Source organism: Anomaloglossus baeobatrachus, chromosome 2, assembly GCF_048569485.1.
Source record: "Anomaloglossus baeobatrachus isolate aAnoBae1 chromosome 2, aAnoBae1.hap1, whole genome shotgun sequence".
Classification (NCBI taxonomy): Eukaryota; Metazoa; Chordata; class Amphibia; order Anura; family Aromobatidae; genus Anomaloglossus; species Anomaloglossus baeobatrachus.
The window spans coordinates 472,054,662-472,073,177 of NC_134354.1; the positions used below are offsets into that span (position 1 = coordinate 472,054,662).

The 18,516-nt window shown below is 44.0% G+C and overlaps 1 protein-coding gene across 4 annotated transcripts in view; it reads left to right on the plus strand.

Moving 5' to 3' along the window:
* Positions 1-15,301: 15,301 nt before the first annotated feature.
* CLIP2 (CAP-Gly domain containing linker protein 2) overlaps positions 15,302-18,516 on the plus strand; it is a 183,299-nt gene continuing 180,084 nt past the window's right edge. For 2 of the 4 annotated variants that reach the window (XM_075336353.1, XM_075336354.1), the window contains exon 1: positions 15,302-15,786. The gene's annotated coding sequence lies outside the window, so the exon portion shown is untranslated. The remainder of the gene's footprint in view (positions 15,787-18,516) is intronic. The other 2 variants (XM_075336351.1, XM_075336352.1) reach the window with 2 other exon arrangements.

The window sequence follows — 18,516 nt, forward strand, 5'->3', positions numbered from 1 at the left end:
GTTCAATCATACACCTCGGAGGGCTAGGTCGCCTCCCACATAATGTCCAGAACAGGGGCAAGTCTCTTCCCAAAATAACAGCATATGGAAGTCTTTTCATCACCCCCACTTCATGTTGAACCTCTCCACACGAGGTAGCAATGGTGACCCTTTCCATAGGGTATTCACGTAGGTCTCCATGAATACAAAGTACCCCTACTTTATGTCCCGTAGGGTTTTCCCCGGAGACCAAGGAGGCATGTACAAGAGTCACTACACTTCCTGAGTCCAACAAAGCCTCTGCTGTATAGCCATTAACACGTACTTTGCAGAGATGGGGCTCCTCCCCCATAGTAACAGTGCTTACGGTACAAACAGTATGGGCATACATTGATACCCGGCGAGCGTACCGGCAGTCCATGGGTTCTGTTGTGAGTGGGCACTGTGCCATCACATGCCCGAGCTGATGGCACCGCCAGCACGTAACAGCAGAGGTGTCCCTGACTGTTTCGGGTGTCTGACTTTGGGGAACCGGGACTCCAGCTGACCTTAGTCTGGGGTTTACTCTCTGCCAGGGCTGAAGACGGGGCAGCACCCGAGGAGGGACGGGAGTCTTTTACCAACTGTGAAGGGGGCGTATCCCTACGGAGTGCCCGCCGTGAAGCAGAGTCCCAGACCAACTCCTGGGTAGCTGTGTAGCGTTCCACCAAATTCACTAGCTGGTCTAGGGTACCGGGGTCCCCCTGTCCCACCCACCGTTGAATGGGGGCTGGCAAAGTCCGCACAAACCGTTCAATCACCACCCGCTCAATCATCTGTCCGGGGTTCAAGGTCTCCGGCTGCAGCCATTTTTTTACAAGGTCCAGTAAGACATGGGCCTGTGAGCGTGCAGGTTTTCCCTCCTCAAAGGACCACTGATTCACTCGTTGGCGGAGATAAGTGTTAACCCCCATCCGTGCAAGGATCTCACCTTTCAGTGTGCCATAGTCCTTGGCATCCTCCGTGCTGAGATCCAGGTAGGCTTTTTGGGGTTCACCTACCAGGAACGGGGCCACGACATCAGTCCAACGGTCGGTAGACAATTTCTCTCGCTCAGCGGTCCTCTCAAACACGGAGAGAAAGGCTTCTGGGTCATCCTCTGCACTCATCTTTGTAAGTGCCGCCCTTACTCTGTCCTGGGCCGCAGGAAGGAGTGGATGACCTGGAGTTACCGTTGGGAGCGCTTCTCGCAGAGCAGAAAGCTGCTTAGTCAACAAGCTGTTTGTCTCCTGTTGCTGAGCTAACGCCCGCTGGTGCTGAGCATTAGCTTGTTGCTGCTGTGCACTGGTTTGTGCAAAAACCTGCTGTAGTTGAGCAGTAGACTGGGCCAGCTGCTTTACAAGATCCTCCATAGGTGGCTGCTGAGGTAAACTGTAACTTTGCAGGCTTGATCATAAACATGTGAAAACTGGGTTGTTGCCCCTAGCAACCAGGCTGCAACGCCTGCAGGCTTCGTGGACCCGCCGATCCACCGCAAACAGTCAGTAGAAATTTTTTTTTTTTTTTCCGGGTAAGTACCTCTTAGGCCATTGCCCTTAGCAACCAGGCTGCCATGCCCGCATTCTCCACCATAATGTGAGGTAGCAGCGTTGTTTGGGCAAAAACGTGAGGCAGTGAGGCAGCAGCGTGTTCACACCAACAGTCTATTTATTGTTGCAGCATAAATAGATCCAATTTCCCACAGTCAAAGTCTCTTCCGGATCACAGCCGGTGCATATAGACAAATTCTTTGCATCAAAAAGTCTTGTTACCTTAGGACCCCGATAACCGCAGGGATCTGTATAAGGTTCTCCTAGGCTCACACTCTTGGCCTGTGTTCACTCCACACAGAGCCAGCCTAGCTCACACCGCATGTGTTAGCTTCACCAAGCCTGGCTCTCAACTGAGACACACCCTGCTGTGCTAGGCATGAGTTTAAATGAAAATGCTGGACATGAGAATTGCTACAAAACCTGGACTGGGAGGAGGGATCTGTCTCCCTGTTACCCTTTGTGCTATACTCCCAGTAATAGCTATAGCAAACTCAGAGGGTTTCCAGACACATTCTGGGGGACACATAGCGGTCTTCAAATATTACCCCTGTCACTGCCTCACAGGGTGTATATATGTGGGTATGTGTATATATATGAGTGTGTGTGTATATGTGTTTATATATGTGTGTATATATGTGAGTATGTGTGTGTGTATATGTGTGTGTGTGTATATGTGTGTGTGTATATGTGTGTGTATATATGTATGTGTGTGTGTGTGTATATATGTGTGTATATGTGTGTATGTGTGTGTGTATATGTGTGTGTGTGTGTGTGTGTGTGTGTGTGTGTATATATGTGTGTATATATGTGTGTGTGTATATGTGGGTGTATATATGTGGGTGTATATATGTGGGTGTGTATATATGTGGGTGTGTGTGTATATATGTGTGTGTGAGTATATGTGTGTATGTATGTGTGTGTGTGTGTGTATATATGTGTGTGTGTGTGTATATATATGTGTGTGTGTATATATGTGTGTGTGTATATACAGTTAGGTCTAGAAATATTTGGACAATGACACGTTTTGTTATTTTAGCTGTTTACAAAAACATGTTCAGAAATACAATTATATATATAATATGGGCTGAAAGTGCACACTCCCAGCTGCAATATGAGAGTTTTCACATGCAAATCGGAGAAAGGGTTTAGGAATCATAGCTCTGTAATGCATAGCCTCCTCTTTTTCAAGGGACCAAAAGTAATTGGACAAGGGGCTCTAAGGGCTGCAATTAACTCTGAAGGCGTCTCCCTCGTTAACCTGTAATCAATGAAGTAGTTAAAAGGTCTGGGGTTGATTACAGGTGTGTGGTTTTGCATTTGGAAGCTGTTGCTGTGACCAGACAACATGCGGTCTAAGGAACTCTCAATTGAGGGGAAGCAGAACATCCTGAGGCTGAAAAAAAAGAAAAAATTCATCAGAGAGATAGCAGACATGCTTGGAGTAGCAAAATCAACAGTCGGGTACATTCTGAGAAAAAAGGAATTGACTGGTGAGCTTGGGAACTCAAAAATGCCTGGGCGTCCACGGATGACAACAGTGGTGGATGATCGCCGCATACTTTCTTTGGTGAAGAAGAACCCGTTCACAACATCAACTGAAGTCCAGAACACTCTCAGTGAAGTAGGTGTATCTGTCTCTAAGTCAACAGTAAAGAGAAGACTCCATGAAAGTAAATACAAAGGGTTCACATCTAGATGCAAACCATTCATCAATTCCAAAAATAGACAGGCCAGAGTTAAATTTGCTGAAAAACACCTCATGAAGCCAGCTCAGTTCTGGAAAAGTATTCTATGGACAGATGAGACAAAGATCAACCTGTACCAGAATGATGGGAAGAAAAAAGTTTGGAGAAGAAAGGGAACGGCACATGATCCAAGGCACACCACATCCTCTGTAAAACATGGTGGAGGCAACGTGATGGCATGGGCATGCATGGCTTTCAATGGCACTGGGTCACTTGTGTTTATTGATGACATAACAGCAGACAAGAGTAGCCGGATGAATTCTGAAGTGTACTGGGATATACTTTCAGCCCAGATTCAGCCAAATGCCGCAAAGTTGATCGGACGGCGCTTCATAGTACAGATGGACAATGACCCCAAGCATAAAGCCAAAGCTACCCAGGAGTTCATGAGTGCAAAAAAGTGGAACCTTCTGCAATGGCCAAGTCAATCACCAGATCTTAACCCAATTGAGCATGCATTTCACTTGCTCAAATCCAGACTTAAGACGGAAAGACCCACAAACAAGCAATACCTGAAGGCTGTGGCTGTAAAGGCCTGGCAAAGCATTAAGAAGGAGGAAACCCAGCGTTTGGTGATGTCCATGGGTTCCAGACTTAAGGCAGTGATTGCCTCCAAAGGATTCGCAACAAAATATTGAAAATAAAAATATTTTGTTTGGGTTTGGTTTATTTGTCCAATTACTTTTGACCTCCTAAAATGTGGAGTGTTTGTAAAGAAATGTGTACAATTCCTACAATTTCTATCAGATATTTTTGTTCAAACCTTCAAATTAAACGTTACAATCTGCACTTGAATTCTGTTGTAGAGGTTTCATTTCAAATCCAATGTGGTGGCATGCAGAGCCCAACTCGTGAAAATTGTGTCACTGTCCAAATATTTCTGGACCTAACTGTATGTGTGTGTGTGTATATATGTGTGTGTACATGTGTGTGTATATGTGTGGGTGTGTGTGTGTGTGTGTATAGGAGGCCTGGCTGTGTGTGTGTGCGCGCATGTAGGAGGCCTGGTTGTGTGTGTGTGTATGCATGTGCATAGGAGGCCTGGCTGTGTGTGTGTGCGCGCATGTAGGAGGCCTGGCTGTGTGTGTGTGTGCGCATGCGTGCTTGTATGTAGGAGGCCCGGCTGTGTGTGCGTGTGTATACACACGCACACATATACATACATACATACATACATACACACATACATGTATACACACACACACACACATATATACACATAATATATGTATATATAATGATGTAGAACCGAGGTAATTATATTAGTCCGGTCCTCTAAAACCATCCCAATTTCTTATGCGGCCCCATGGAAAAATTAATTGCCCACCCCTGTTATAGACTGTGAGCCCTCGCGGGCAGGGTCCTCTCTCCCCCTGTACCAGTCTGTGCCTTATATTGTTTATGATTATTATACTTGTCTCTATTATATATATATATCTTGTAGACTGTGAGCCCTCGGGGGCAGGGTCCTCTCTCGTCCTGTAGCAGTCTGTGCCTTGTATTGTTTATGATTATTGTACTTGTCTCTATTATATATATCTTGTCGACTGTGAGCCCTCGGGGGCAGGATCCTCTCTCCCCCTGTACCAGTCTGTGCCTTATATTGGTTTTGATTATTGTACTTGTCTCTATTATATATATCTTGTCAACTGTGAGCCCTCGGGGGCAGGGTCCTCTCTCCCCCTGTACCAGTCTGTGCCTTGTATTGTTTATGATTATTATACTTGTCTCTATTATATATATCTTGTAGACTGTGAACCCTCGTGGGCAGGGTCCTCTCTCCCCCTGAACCAGTCTGTGCCTTGTATTGTTTATGATTATTGTACTTGTTTCTATTATATATATCTTGTAGACTGTTAGTCCTCGGGGGCAGGGACCTCTCTCCCCCTGTACCAGTCTGTAACTTGTATTGCTTATGATTATTGTACTTGTCTCTATTATATATATCTTGTCGACTGTGAACCCTCGGGGCAGGGTCCTCTCTCCCCCTGTACCAGTCTGTGCCTTGTATTGTTTATGATTATTATACTTGTCTCTATTATATATATCTTGTAGACTGTGAACCCTCGCGGGCAGGGTCCTCTCTCCCCCTGTACCAGTCTGTGCCTTGTATTGTTTATGATTATTATACTTGTCTCTATTATATATATATCTTGTAGACTGTGAGCCCTCGGGGGCAGGGTCCTCTCTCTCCCTGTACCAGTCTGTGGCTTGTATTGTTTATGATTATTGTACTTGTCTCTATTATATATATCTTGTAGACTGTGAGCCCTCGCGGGCAGGGTCCTCTCTCCCCCTGTACCAGTCTGTGCCTTGTATTGTTTGTGATTATTATAGTTGTCTCTATTATATATATATTGTAGACTGTGAGCCCTCGGGGGCAGGATCCTCTCTCCCCCTGTACCAGTCTGTGCCTTGTATTGTTTATGATTATTATACTTGTCTCTATTATATATATATCTAGTAGACTGTGAGCCCTCACGGGCAGGCTCCTCTATCCCCCTGTACCAGTCTGTGCCTTGTAATACTTATGATTATTATACTTGTCTCTATTATATATATCTTGTAGACTATGAGACCTCGCGGGCAGGGTCCTCTCTCCTCCTGTACCAGTCTGTGCCTTGTATTGTTTATGATTATTGTACTTGTCTCTATTATATATCTTGTCGACTGTGAGCCCTCGGGGGCAGGGTCCTCTCTCCCCCTGTACCAGTCTGTGCCTTGTATTGTTTATGATTATTATACTTGTCTCTATTATATATATATCTTGTAGACTGTGAGCCCTCGTGGGCCGGGTCCTCTCTCCCCCTGTACCAGTCTGTGCCTTGTATTGTCTATAATTATTATTCTTGTCTCTATTATATATATCTTGTAGACTGTGAGCCCTCGCGGGCAGGCTCCTCTCTCCCTGTACCAGTCTGTGCCTTGTATTGTTTATGATTATTGTACTTGTCTCTATTATATATATCTTGTAGACTGTGAGCCCTCGGGAGCAGGGTCCTCTCTCCTCCTGTACCAGTCTGTGCCTTGTATTGTTTATGATTATTATACTTGTCTCTATTATATATATCTTGTAGACTGTGAACCCTCGTGGGCAGGGTCCTCTCTCCCCCTGAACCAGTCTGTGCCTTGTATTGTTTATGATTATTGTACTTGTTTCTATTATATATATCTTGTAGACTGTTATTCCTCGGGGTCAGGGACCTCTCTCCCCCTGTACCAGTCTGTAACTTGTATTGCTTATGATTATTGTACTTGTCTCTATTATATATATCTTGTCGACTGTGAACCCTCGGGGCAGGGTCCTCTCTCCCCCTGTACCAGTCTGTGCCTTGTATTGTTTATGATTATTATACTTGTCTCTATTATATATATCTTGTAGACTGTGAACCCTCGCGGGCAGGGTCCTCTCTCCCCCTGTACCAGTCTGTGCCTTGTATTGTTTATGATTATTATACTTGTCTCTATTATATATATATCTTGTAGACTGTGAGCCCTCGGGGGCAGGGTCCTCTCTCTCCCTGTACCAGTCTGTGGCTTGTATTGTTTATGATTATTGTACTTGTCTCTATTATATATATATCTTGTAGACTGTGAGCCCTCGCGGGCAGGGTCCTCTCTCCCCCTGTACCAGTCTGTGCCTTGTATTGTTTGTGATTATTATAGTTGTCTCTATTATATATATATTGTAGACTGTGAGCCCTCGGGGGCAGGATCCTCTCTCCCCCTGTACCAGTCTGTGCCTTGTATTGTTTATGATTATTATACTTGTCTCTATTATATATATATCTAGTAGACTGTGAGCCCTCACGGGCAGGCTCCTCTCTCCCCCTGTACCAGTCTGTGCCTTGTAATACTTATGATTATTATACTTGTCTCTATTATATATATCTTGTAGACTATGAGACCTCGCGGGCAGGGTCCTCTCTCCTCCTGTACCAGTCTGTGCCTTGTATTGTTTATGATTATTGTACTTGTCTCTATTATATATCTTGTCGACTGTGAGCCCTCGGGGGCAGGGTCCTCTCTCCCCCTGTACCAGTCTGTGCCTTGTATTGTTTATGATTATTATACTTGTCTCTATTATATATATATCTTGTAGACTGTGAGCCCTCGTGGGCCGGGTCCTCTCTCCCCCTGTACCAGTCTGTGCCTTGTATTGTCTATAATTATTATTCTTGTCTCTATTATATATATCTTGTAGACTGTGAGCCCTCGCGGGCAGGCTCCTCTCTCCCTGTACCAGTCTGTGCCTTGTATTGTTTATGATTATTGTACTTGTCTCTATTATATATATCTTGTAGACTGTGAGCCCTCGGGAGCAGGGTCCTCTCTCCTCCTGTACCAGTCTGTGCCTTGTATTGTTTATGATTATTATACTTGTCTCTATTATATATATCTTGTAGACTGTGAGCCCTCGGGGGCAGGGTCCTCTCTCCTTCTGTACCAGTCTGTGCCTTGTATTGTTTATGATTATTGTACTTGTCTCTATTCTATATATCTTGTAGACTGTGAGCCCTCGGGGGCAGGGTCCTCTCTCCTCCTGTACCAGTCTGTGCCTTGTATTGTTTATGATTATTATACTTGTCTCTATTATATATATCTTGTAGACTGTGAGCCCTCGGGGGCAGGGACCTCTCTTCTCCTGTACCAGTCTGTGCCTTGTATTGTTTATGATTATTGTACTTGTCTCTATTATATATATCTTGTAGACTGTGAGCCCTCGGGGGCAGGGTCCTTTCTCCCCCTGTACCAGTCTGTGCCTTGTATTGTTTATGATTATTATACTTGTCTCTATTATATATATCTTGTAGACTGTGAGCCCTCAGGGGCAGGGTCCTCTCTCCCCCTGTACCAGTCTGTGCCTTGTATTGTTTATGATTATTATACTTGTCTCTATTATATATATCTTGTAGACTGTGAGCCCTCGGGGGCAAGGACCTCTCTCCTCCTGTACCAGTCTGTGCCTTGTATTGTTTATGATTATTGTACTTGTCTCTATTATATATATCTTGTAGACTGTGAGCCCTCGCGGGCAAGGTCCTCTCTCCCCCTGTACCAGTCTGTGCCTTGTATTGTTTATGATTATTGTACTTGTCTCTATTATATATCTTGTCGACTGTGAGCCCTCGGGGGCAGGGTCCTCTCTCCCCCTGTACCAGTCTGTGCCTTGTATTGTTTATGATTATTATACTTGTCTCTATTATATATATCTTGTAGACTGTGAGCCCTCGGGGGCAGGATCCTCTCTCCCCCTGTACCAGTCTGTGCTTTGTATTACTTATGATTATTATACTTGTCTCTAATATATATATCTTGTAGACTGTGAGCCCTCGGGGGCAGGGTCCTCTCTCCTCCTGTACCAGTCTTTGCCTTGTATTGTTTATGATTATTGGACTTGTCTCTATTATATATATCTTGTTGACTGTGAGCCCTCGGGGGCAGGGACCTCTTTCCTCCTGTACCAGTCTGTGCCTTGTATTGTTTATGATTATTGTACTTGTCCCTATTATATATATCTTGTAGACTGTGAGCCCTCGGGGGCAGGGACCTCTCTCCTCCTGTACCAGTCTGTGCCTTGTATTGTTTGTGATTATTATACTTGTCTCTATTATATATATCTTGTAGACTGTGAGCCCTCGGGGGCAGGGTCCTCTCTCCCTCTGTACCAGTCTGTGCCTTGTATTGTTTATGATTATTATACTTGTCTCTATTATATATATCTTGTAGACTGTGAGCCCTCGGGGGCAGGGACCTCTTTCCTCCTGTACCAGTCTGTGCCTTGTATTGTTTATGATTATTGTACTTGTCCCTATTATATATATCTTGTAGACTGTGAGCCCTCGGGGGCAGGGACCTCTCTCCTCCTGTACCAGTCTGTGCCTTGTATTGTTTGTGATTATTATACTTGTCTCTATTATATATATCTTGTAGACTGTGAGCCCTCGGGGGCAGGGTCCTCTCTCCTCCTGTACCAGTCTGTGCCTTGTATTGTTTATGATTATTATACTTGTCTCTATTATATATATCTTGTAGACTGTGAGCCCTCGGGGGCAGGGTCCTCTCTTCCCCTCTACCAGTCTGTACCTTGTATTGCTTATGATTATTGTACTTGTCTCTATTATATATATCTTGTAGACTGTGAGCCCTAGGGGGCAGGGTCCTCTCTCCCCCTGTACCAGTCTGTGCCTTGTATTGTTTATGATTATTATACTTGTCTCTATTATATATATCTTGTAGACTGTGAGCCCTCAGGGGCAGGGTCCTCTCTACCCCCGTACCAGTCTGTGCCTTGTATTGTTTATGATTATTATACTTGTCTCTATTATATATATCTTGTAGACTGTGAGCCCTCGGGGGCAAGGACCTCTCTCCTTCTGTACCAGTCTGTGCCTTGTAATGTTTATGAAATTGTACTTGTCTCTATTATATATATCTTATAGACTGTGAGCCCTCGGGGGCAGGATCCTCTCTCCCCCTGTACCAGTCTGTGCCTTGTATTGTTTATGATTATTATACTTGTCTCTATTATATATATCTTGTAGACTGTGAACCCTCGCGGGCAGGGTCCTCTCTCCCCCTGTACCAGTCTGTGCCTTGTATTGTTTATGATTATTATACTTGTCTCTATTATATATATATCTTGTAGACTGTGAGCCCTCGGGGGCAGGGTCCTCTCTCTCCCTGTACCAGTCTGTGCCTTGTATTGTTTATGATTATTGTACTTGTCTCTATTATATATATCTTGTCAACTGTGAGCCCTCGGGGGCAGGGTCCTCTCTCCCCCTGTACCAGTTTGTGCCTGTATTGTTTATGATTATTATACTTGTCTCTATTATATATATCTTGTAGACTGTGAACCCTCGCGGGCAGGGTCCTCTCTCCCCCTGTACCAGTCTGTGCCTTGTATTGTTTATGATTATTATACTTGTCTCTATTATATATATATCTTGTAGACTGTGAGCCCTCGGGGGCAGGGTCCTCTCTCTCCCTGTACCAGTCTGTGCCTTGTATTGTTTATGATTATTGTACTTGTCTCTATTATATATATATATCTTGTAGACTGTGAGCCCTCGCGGGCAGGGTCCTCTCTCTCCCTGTACCAGTCTGTGCCTTGTATTGTTTATGATTCTTATACTTGTCTCTTATATATATATATCTTGTAGACTGTGAGCCCTCGGGGGCAGGATCCTCTCTCCCCCTGTACCAGTCTGTGCCTTGTATTGTTTATGATTATTATACTTGTCTCTATTATATATATATCTAGTAGACTGTGAGCCCTCACGGGCAGGCTCCTCTCTCCCCCTGTACCAGTCTGTGCCTTGTATTACTTATGGTTATTATACTTATCTCTATTATATATATCTTGTAGACTATGAGACCTCGCGGGCAGGGTCCTCTCTCCTCCTGTACCAGTCTGTGCCTTGTATTGTTTATGATTATTGTACTTGTCTGTATTATATATCTTGTCGACTGTGAGCCCTCGGGGGCAGGGTCCTCTCTCCCCCTGTACCAGTCTGTGCCTTGTATTGTTTATGATTATTATACTTGTCTCTATTATATATATATCTTGTAAACTGTGAGCCCTCGGGGGCCGGGTCCTCTCTCCCCCTGTACCAGTCTGTGCCTTGTATTGTCTATAATTATTATTCTTGCCTCTATTATATATATCTTGTAGACTGTGAGCCCTCGCGGGCAGGCTCCTCTCTCCCTGTACCAGTCTGTGCCTTGTATTGTTTATGATTATTGTACTTGTCTCTATTATATATATCTTGTAGACTGTGAGCCCTCGGGGGCAGGGTCTTCTCTCCTCCTGTACCAGTCTGTGCCTTGTATTGTTTATGATTATTATACTTGTATCTATTATATATATCTTGTAGACTGTGAGCCCTCGGGGGCAGGGTCCTCTCTCCTTCTGTACCAGTCTGTGCCTTGTATTGTTTATGATTATTGTACTTGTCTCTATTCTATATATCTTGTAGACTGTGAGCCCTCGGGGGAGCGTCCTCTCTCCTCCTGTACCAGTCTGTGCCTTGTATTGCTTATGATTATTATACTTGTCTCTATTATATATATCTTGTAGAATGTGAGCCCTTGGGGGCAGGGTCCTCTGTCCCCCTGTACCAGTCTGTACCTTGTATTGTTTATGATTATTGTACTTGTCTCTATTATATATATCTTGTAGACTGTGAGCCCTCGGGGGCAGGGTACTCTCTCCCCCTGTACCAGTCTGTGCCTTGTATTGTTTATGATTATTGTACTTGTCTCTATTATATATATCTTGTAGACTGTGAGCCCTCGGGGGCAGGGTCCTCTCTTCCCCTGTACCAGTCCTTGCCTTGTATTGTTTATGATTATTGTACTTTTCTCTATTATATATATCTTGTAGAATGTGAGTCCTCGGGGGCAGGGTCCTCTTTTCCCCTGTACCAGTCTGTACCTTGTATTGTTTATAATTATTGTACTTGTCTCTATTATATATATCTTGTAGACTGTGAGTCCTCGGGGGCAGGGTCCTCTCTCCCCCTGTACCAGTCTGTGCCTTGTATTGTTTATGATTATTGTACTTGTTTCTATTATATATATCTTGTCGACTGTGAGCCCTCGGGGGCAGGGTCCTCTCTCCCCCTGTACCAGTCTGTGCCTTGTATTGTTTATGATTATTATACTTGTCTCTATTATATATATCTTGTAGACTGTGAACCCTCGCGGGCAGGGTCCTCTCTCCCCCTGTACCAGTCTGTGCCCTGTATTGTTTATGATTATTATACTTGTCTCTATTATATATATATCTTGTAGACTGTGAGCCCTCGGGGGCAGGGTCCTCTCTCTCCCTGTACCAGTCTGTGCCTTGTATTGTTTATGATTATTGTACTTGTCTCTATTATATATATCTTGTCGACTGTGAGCCCTCGGGGGCAGGATCCTCTCTCCCCCTGTACCAGTCTGTGCCCTGTATTGTTTATGATTATTATACTTGTCTCTATTATATATATATCTTGTAGACTGTGAGCCCTCGGGGGCAGGGTCCTCTCTCCCCCTGTACCAGTCTGTGCCCTGTATTGTTTATGATTATTATACTTGTCTCTATTATATATATATCTTGTAGACTGTGAGCCCTCGGGGGCAGGGTCCTCTCTCTCCCTGTACCAGTCTGTGCCTTGTATTGTTTATGATTATTGTACTTGTCTCTATTATATATATCTTGTAGACTGTGAGCCCTCGGGGGCAGGGACCTCTCTCCCCCTGTACCAGTCTGTGCCTTGTATTGTTTATGATTATTATACTTGTCTCTATTATATATATCTTGTAGACTGTGAACCCTCGCGGGCAGGGTCCTCTCTCCCCCTGTACCAGTCTGTGCCCTGTATTGTTTATGATTATTATACTTGTCTCTATTATATATATATCTTGTAGACTGTGAGCCCTCGGGGGCAGGGTCCTCTCTCTCCCTGTACCAGTCTGTGCCTTGTATTGGTTATGATTATTGTACTTGTCTCTATTATATATATATATTGTCAACTGTGAGCCCTCGGGGGCAGGGTCCTCTCTCCCCCTGTACCAGTCTGTGCCTTGTATTGTTTATGATTATTGTACTTGTCTCTATTATATATATCTCGTAGACTGTGAGCCCTCGGGGGCAGGATCCTCTCTCCTCCTGTACCAGTCTGTGGCTTGTATTGCTTATGATTATTATACTTGTCTCTATTATATATATCTTGTAGACTGTGAGCCCTCGTGGGCAGAGTCCTCTCTCCCCCTGTACCAGTCTGTGCCTTGTATTACTTATGATTATTATACTTGTCTCTATTATATATGTATATCTTGTAGACTGTGAGCCCTTGGGGGCAGGGTCCTCTCCCCCCCTGTACTAGTCTGTGCCTTGTATTGTTTATGATTATTGTACTTGTCCCTATTATGTATACCTTTTTCACATGTAAAGCGCCATGGAATTGATGGCGCTATAATAATAAATAATAATAATAATAATAAAAAAAATCTCTACACCTACTGTGAATAAATGTACAAGAAATGAATGTACAACAACCTGTGCCGCAAATATTCTAAACGACCAAAATTGTATTTTAACCCTTTCACGACCGGCCGATTTTTCGCTTTCCGTTTTTTTTTTTCGCCATTCTTTTTCTGAGAGACGTAACTTTTTTATTTTTCAGTCAATATGGTCATGTGAGGGCTCATTTTTTGCGGAACGAGCTGTACTTTTAAATGAAACCATCAGTTTTACCATATTGTGTACTAGAAAATGGCAAAAAAATTCCAAATGCTGAAAAATTGCAAAAAAAGTGCGATAGCACTATGGTTTTTGAGATATTTTATTCACTGTGTTCACTATATGGTAAAACTGATGTGTGGGTGTGATGCCTCAGGTCAGTGCGAGTTCGTAGACACCAAACATGTATAGGTTTACTTTTATATAAGGGGTTAAAAAAAAATCGGAAGTTTGTCCGAAAAAAGTGGCGCACGTTTTACGCCATATTCCGTGACCCGTAGCGTTCTCATTTTTCGGGATCTTAGGCTCAATGACGGCTTATTTTTTGCGTCTCGAGCTGACGTTTTTAACGGTACCATTTTTGCGCAGATGCTACGTTTTGATCGCCTCTTATTGCATTTTGCGCAAAAGTTGTGGCGACAAAAAAACGTCGTTTTGGCGTTTGGAATTTTTTTGCCGCTACGCCGTTTACTGATCAGATTAATTGATTTTATATTTTGATAGATCGGGCGTTTCTGAACGCGGCGATACCAAATGTGTGTATATTTTTTATTTTTTTAACCCTTTAATTTTTAATGGGGCGAATGGGGGGTGATTTGAACTTTTAGGTTTTTTTGTTTTTTTTTAATTTTTTAAAACTTTTTTTTTTACTTTTTTTTTTTATTTTACTAGTCCCCCTAGGGGGCTATTGCGATCAGCATTCCGATCGCTCTGCAGTATCTGCTGATCACAGCTGGAAGGCTGTAAACAGCAGATACGCTGTCTTTCTCTTTTGCTGTGCCCCGGGCACAGCGAAAGTGAAACCAATTCATGTGTAGTACAGGAGTCATCACATGACCCTGTACTACCATGACAACTATCGGGAGTCACGTGATCGCGTCACGTGACTTCCGGTTTCGGCGGTAAGTAAAACTTTACCGCGATTGCGCTTATAATGGCGCTGTCATGTATTGACAGCGCCATTATAAGGGGTTAATCGGCACGAGCAGATAACGATTCTGCTCGTGCCTAGCAGGCACACATCTCAGCTGTGAAAATCAGCTGAGATGTGTGCCGATCGCGGCATGCTGCCGCCGGAGGACCGCGGGCAGTAAGATTATGTCCTTTAGGACGTAATTTTACGGCCCGCGGTCGTTAAGGGGTTAATTAAAGTAAAGCTAATATACATCTATGGTTGCACTCGCCTTGAATGAATGGTTGTGAGAGCTGTGAGCTCGCTCCGATTATTACTGCCAGACGTCAAGGAACCGCACCGCTAAGACACCTCAAAATAATGTTGTTCCCTAAACTATTTTAAGTAACGCTTTATGTGCTAGAAATGACTGACTTTCAAATAGCAAAGCGACTTTTAACCTTTGCCTGTAACGCCTGGTATAGCCCTAATACAATGTTTGTAAATGGGACAGAAATCAACTTCTACCTGTAATGGAAATTTCCCTTACATAGCATAAAGAAATATTATTATTATTTATTATTATAGCGCCATCAATTCCATGGTGCTTTACCAGGGTTATACATAGGGGTATACATAATAGGGACAATATTCATAAACAATACAAGACACAGACAGGTACAGCATCCACTTGTAATTTGTGATAGGACAGCATTGCCACACTGTCACTAGACTGATTCCCCAGCCAGACTCTCTGTCTCACCCATGTATGTAGCATCATGGCCATGGCACATAGGAGGAGCAGCAATATGCCCTTGTAGCTATGACTGAGGAAATCTGAGCCTCAAAGAGATCTGCCCTCCCTCCTGGCTTTTAAAAAAAACTGCCGGTCTGGGAAACAGAAGTCTCCATTCTGAGCTGCCTCATAAAAACAGCTGGATCTCCCCTCCTCCTCCTCCTCCTCCTGTGACTGGCGATCTCCCCTCTGCTTCCTCTTTTGTTTCATACATTCAGTAATGTAGACTGAGTGCATCTGAGCAGCCAGGGAGGGCATCCACAGCACAGCCCTGCTTCATTGTAGGGACAAGTGACTAGACACTCTACTACAATGAATGGGAGCGCCCTCAGAGCTGCACACAAGTCCTGACTGCTGCAGGGACCGTGGAGGTGTCCTTCATGAACCCCTGGAAGGACAAGGTATGATCTGAACTCCGTGGCTGTCATTGCTGTGCCCACTCTGGTCACTGCTTCCTCCCCCACGTTGAGTCCTTTGCCTGCAGGGAGTGGCTGGGCTGAGAGCTGACTGCAGGGCTGGGCTGGGATTTACATCTGATACCCAAGCTTCAGCGGATGCTGACATGTCAAGAGGTAAGGAGGGCATTATCTGCGGCCATTGGGGTGGCATGGTGAGGGTGTGTAGGGGAGTTACCACCAACTCCTTGGAGATCACCAACAAAGGAGTCAGAATGCAGCCGGCGTGGCACCGGTGCCCCGCTCCATGCTGCCTGGCAGATCTACTGGGCATGCTGCTGGCCAACTGTGTGGCATCTGGGGGTCTTCATGATATGTGCTGATGATGATGATGATGTTGAGTGGATTTATTTTTTCTATTATAGAAAAATCAAGTGACATTTTGAATTTTTGCCAGAATGAGGGAGATGCATGGTAAAAAGACAATGCATCTGTTATTGTCATTGGCAGGAAGAGCGTGGAATTTCTGACACATTGGACGACAATCGTTAGATCTGCGGAAATGATTTCAATAGGTGACGGATATAAATAAGATGGCTTAATAGTAAATAATGAGATACGTGGATGGATAGGAAAAAGCACAGATCAGAAGCCAGGAATATAGTATGTATAGTGTAGCTTCTGTCAGCAGAAGACAATAGACGGTGCAAAATATACAATATTTCAGCCGTGAAGACCATAGTATTACCCCAAACTATCAGTGGTCTTTTATGTCACTTCTGCGTATCTAAATAGTAAATGTAGTATTGTTCCAGTGGGGTGTTATTTGACTTCTATTATGTAGACCATCCCAATGGTGTGCAGCGTTTTTCCCGTTGAGACGGAGAACATTTCTATATTTTACGCTCTTGTAACGTACACATATGTTTTATTGCTTTATTGTAGTGTATTTTGGTTGAGATTTTATCGAGAATGTCTGTAACTTTTTGACCTCTCACATATAAATCTTTCTGACAAAGCTCCGTGGGAAAATGGGGTCCATCGAGTGACAGTCTCCTGGTCTGGATTGCAGTAGTTCCCATTTACACATTTCTCTCTGAAGTTCATCACTTTCTATATTCATTTATTGCCCAAACCTTTTCATCCTATTTCCAAATATATTGAGTATGGTGGCATTGATATCAACACCTGGGCAACTGTATGGCCACCCAATTCACCAGGAGGCAAATCTCTCCAGGTCTGTTGACTTCATCCATGAGTAAGCAGATGTGTCAGTGCCAACTTCCAGGGCCATTTAGATGAGGACGCCTATTAGGCTGAAGGCTGCTGGGACATCCCATTTAGGAGTATTTCATACTTGGCATATTAATCCTTATGTCAGGATGACGCTGCACTCATACCTTTCCATCCTAACTTAGAGTAGAGCAAAGATACACCATTGTTACTGTGCAATTCCATTTCTTACTAAGGTCGATACTATAGTCCCTGTAAAATTACATTATTTTACATTAATATTTTTCTTCTCTAGGTGAGCATTCCACTTAATAGCAAATTCTAACATATACCGCTACCTCCTTGTGCTGTGTCACAGTCGATCTTTGCCTTGGTCCAGTGTAAAATTTAGATGATAGTGTAAGCACATGGGTTTTGGTGGAAATAGTTGCAGGGACACACAAGGGGCTATATATATTGTAAATCTCTTCTGGTGGAGGAGGGTGAATGTTTTCAAACAGATAATTCCTTAGATTGGGAATACAGGCCAAACTCCACAATCCACAATAAATGGTGTAATTATTTCTTCTCTCTATACTCTTCTCAAGTGCCAAATCCAATCAAGGAAATTCAACTTTTGTTTAGCATAATGCTGCATTCTTTAGTTTACTAACGTTTGGTGTATTTTTCTAAAGTGTTTTCAGTAGAAGCAGGATAAACAGAGTTATTATACAATGTTTCCTGTCACATAACCTTAAAGGCAACCAACCATTAGAATTTTGCTATATAAAGAAAGTAAAGCCAGTGCCACACTGGTGTTAATGGGAACCTGTCACCACTTTTTTGGCGTATAAGCTCCGGCCACCACTACCGGGCTCTTATATACAGCATTCTAACATCCTGTATATAACAGCCCAGGCCGCTGTGACAACATAAAAAAACCACTTTATAATACTTACCTAGCGGTCGCTCTGCGGTGGATGAGGGTCTAATGGGCATCTCCGTTGTCCGGTGTGTGTGCCTCCCTTTTCGGCAATCTTCGGCTTCTTTCTGAAGCCTGTGTGCATGACGCGGCTCCATCATACACACTCGCCGCTCCTGCACAGGCGCACCACAATAATTTGATCTGCCCTGCTCAGGCAGATCAAAGTGCGCCTGCTCAGGACCTGAATGCCGGCGAGTGTGTATGACGTCGGACCCGTCATGCACCGCAGCTAGAGAAGGAGAACAAAGATGGCCGAAAGAGGCGGCTCCGGCATCGGACAACGGAGACGCCCATTAGGCCCTCATCCACCGCAGAGCGACCGTTAGGTAAGTATTATAAAGTGTTTATTATATTGTCACAGCAGCCTGGGCTCTTATGTACAGCATGTTAGAATGCTATATATAAGAGCCCGGTGGTGGTGGCCGCAGCTTATACGCCAAAAAAGTGGTGACAGGTTCCCTTTAAGATGCTGATTGCAATCATACCTTCATTTGACAGATTGCATGCTTGATTGCTGAAAAATCTTTACTCCATATTCCAGAAATGCACTGCTCGTTTGATGGTTGCATCGGAGCGGGACTATGTGGGTTGGGTACTGCGTTCTACATCGGCCCCTATATGCTGGCCTGGCCTTTATCCCACCGTCGCGACCCTTCCTTTATGTCCAGCACATGCGCAGTAGCATTGACAAGTATTTAATCAACTCTTCA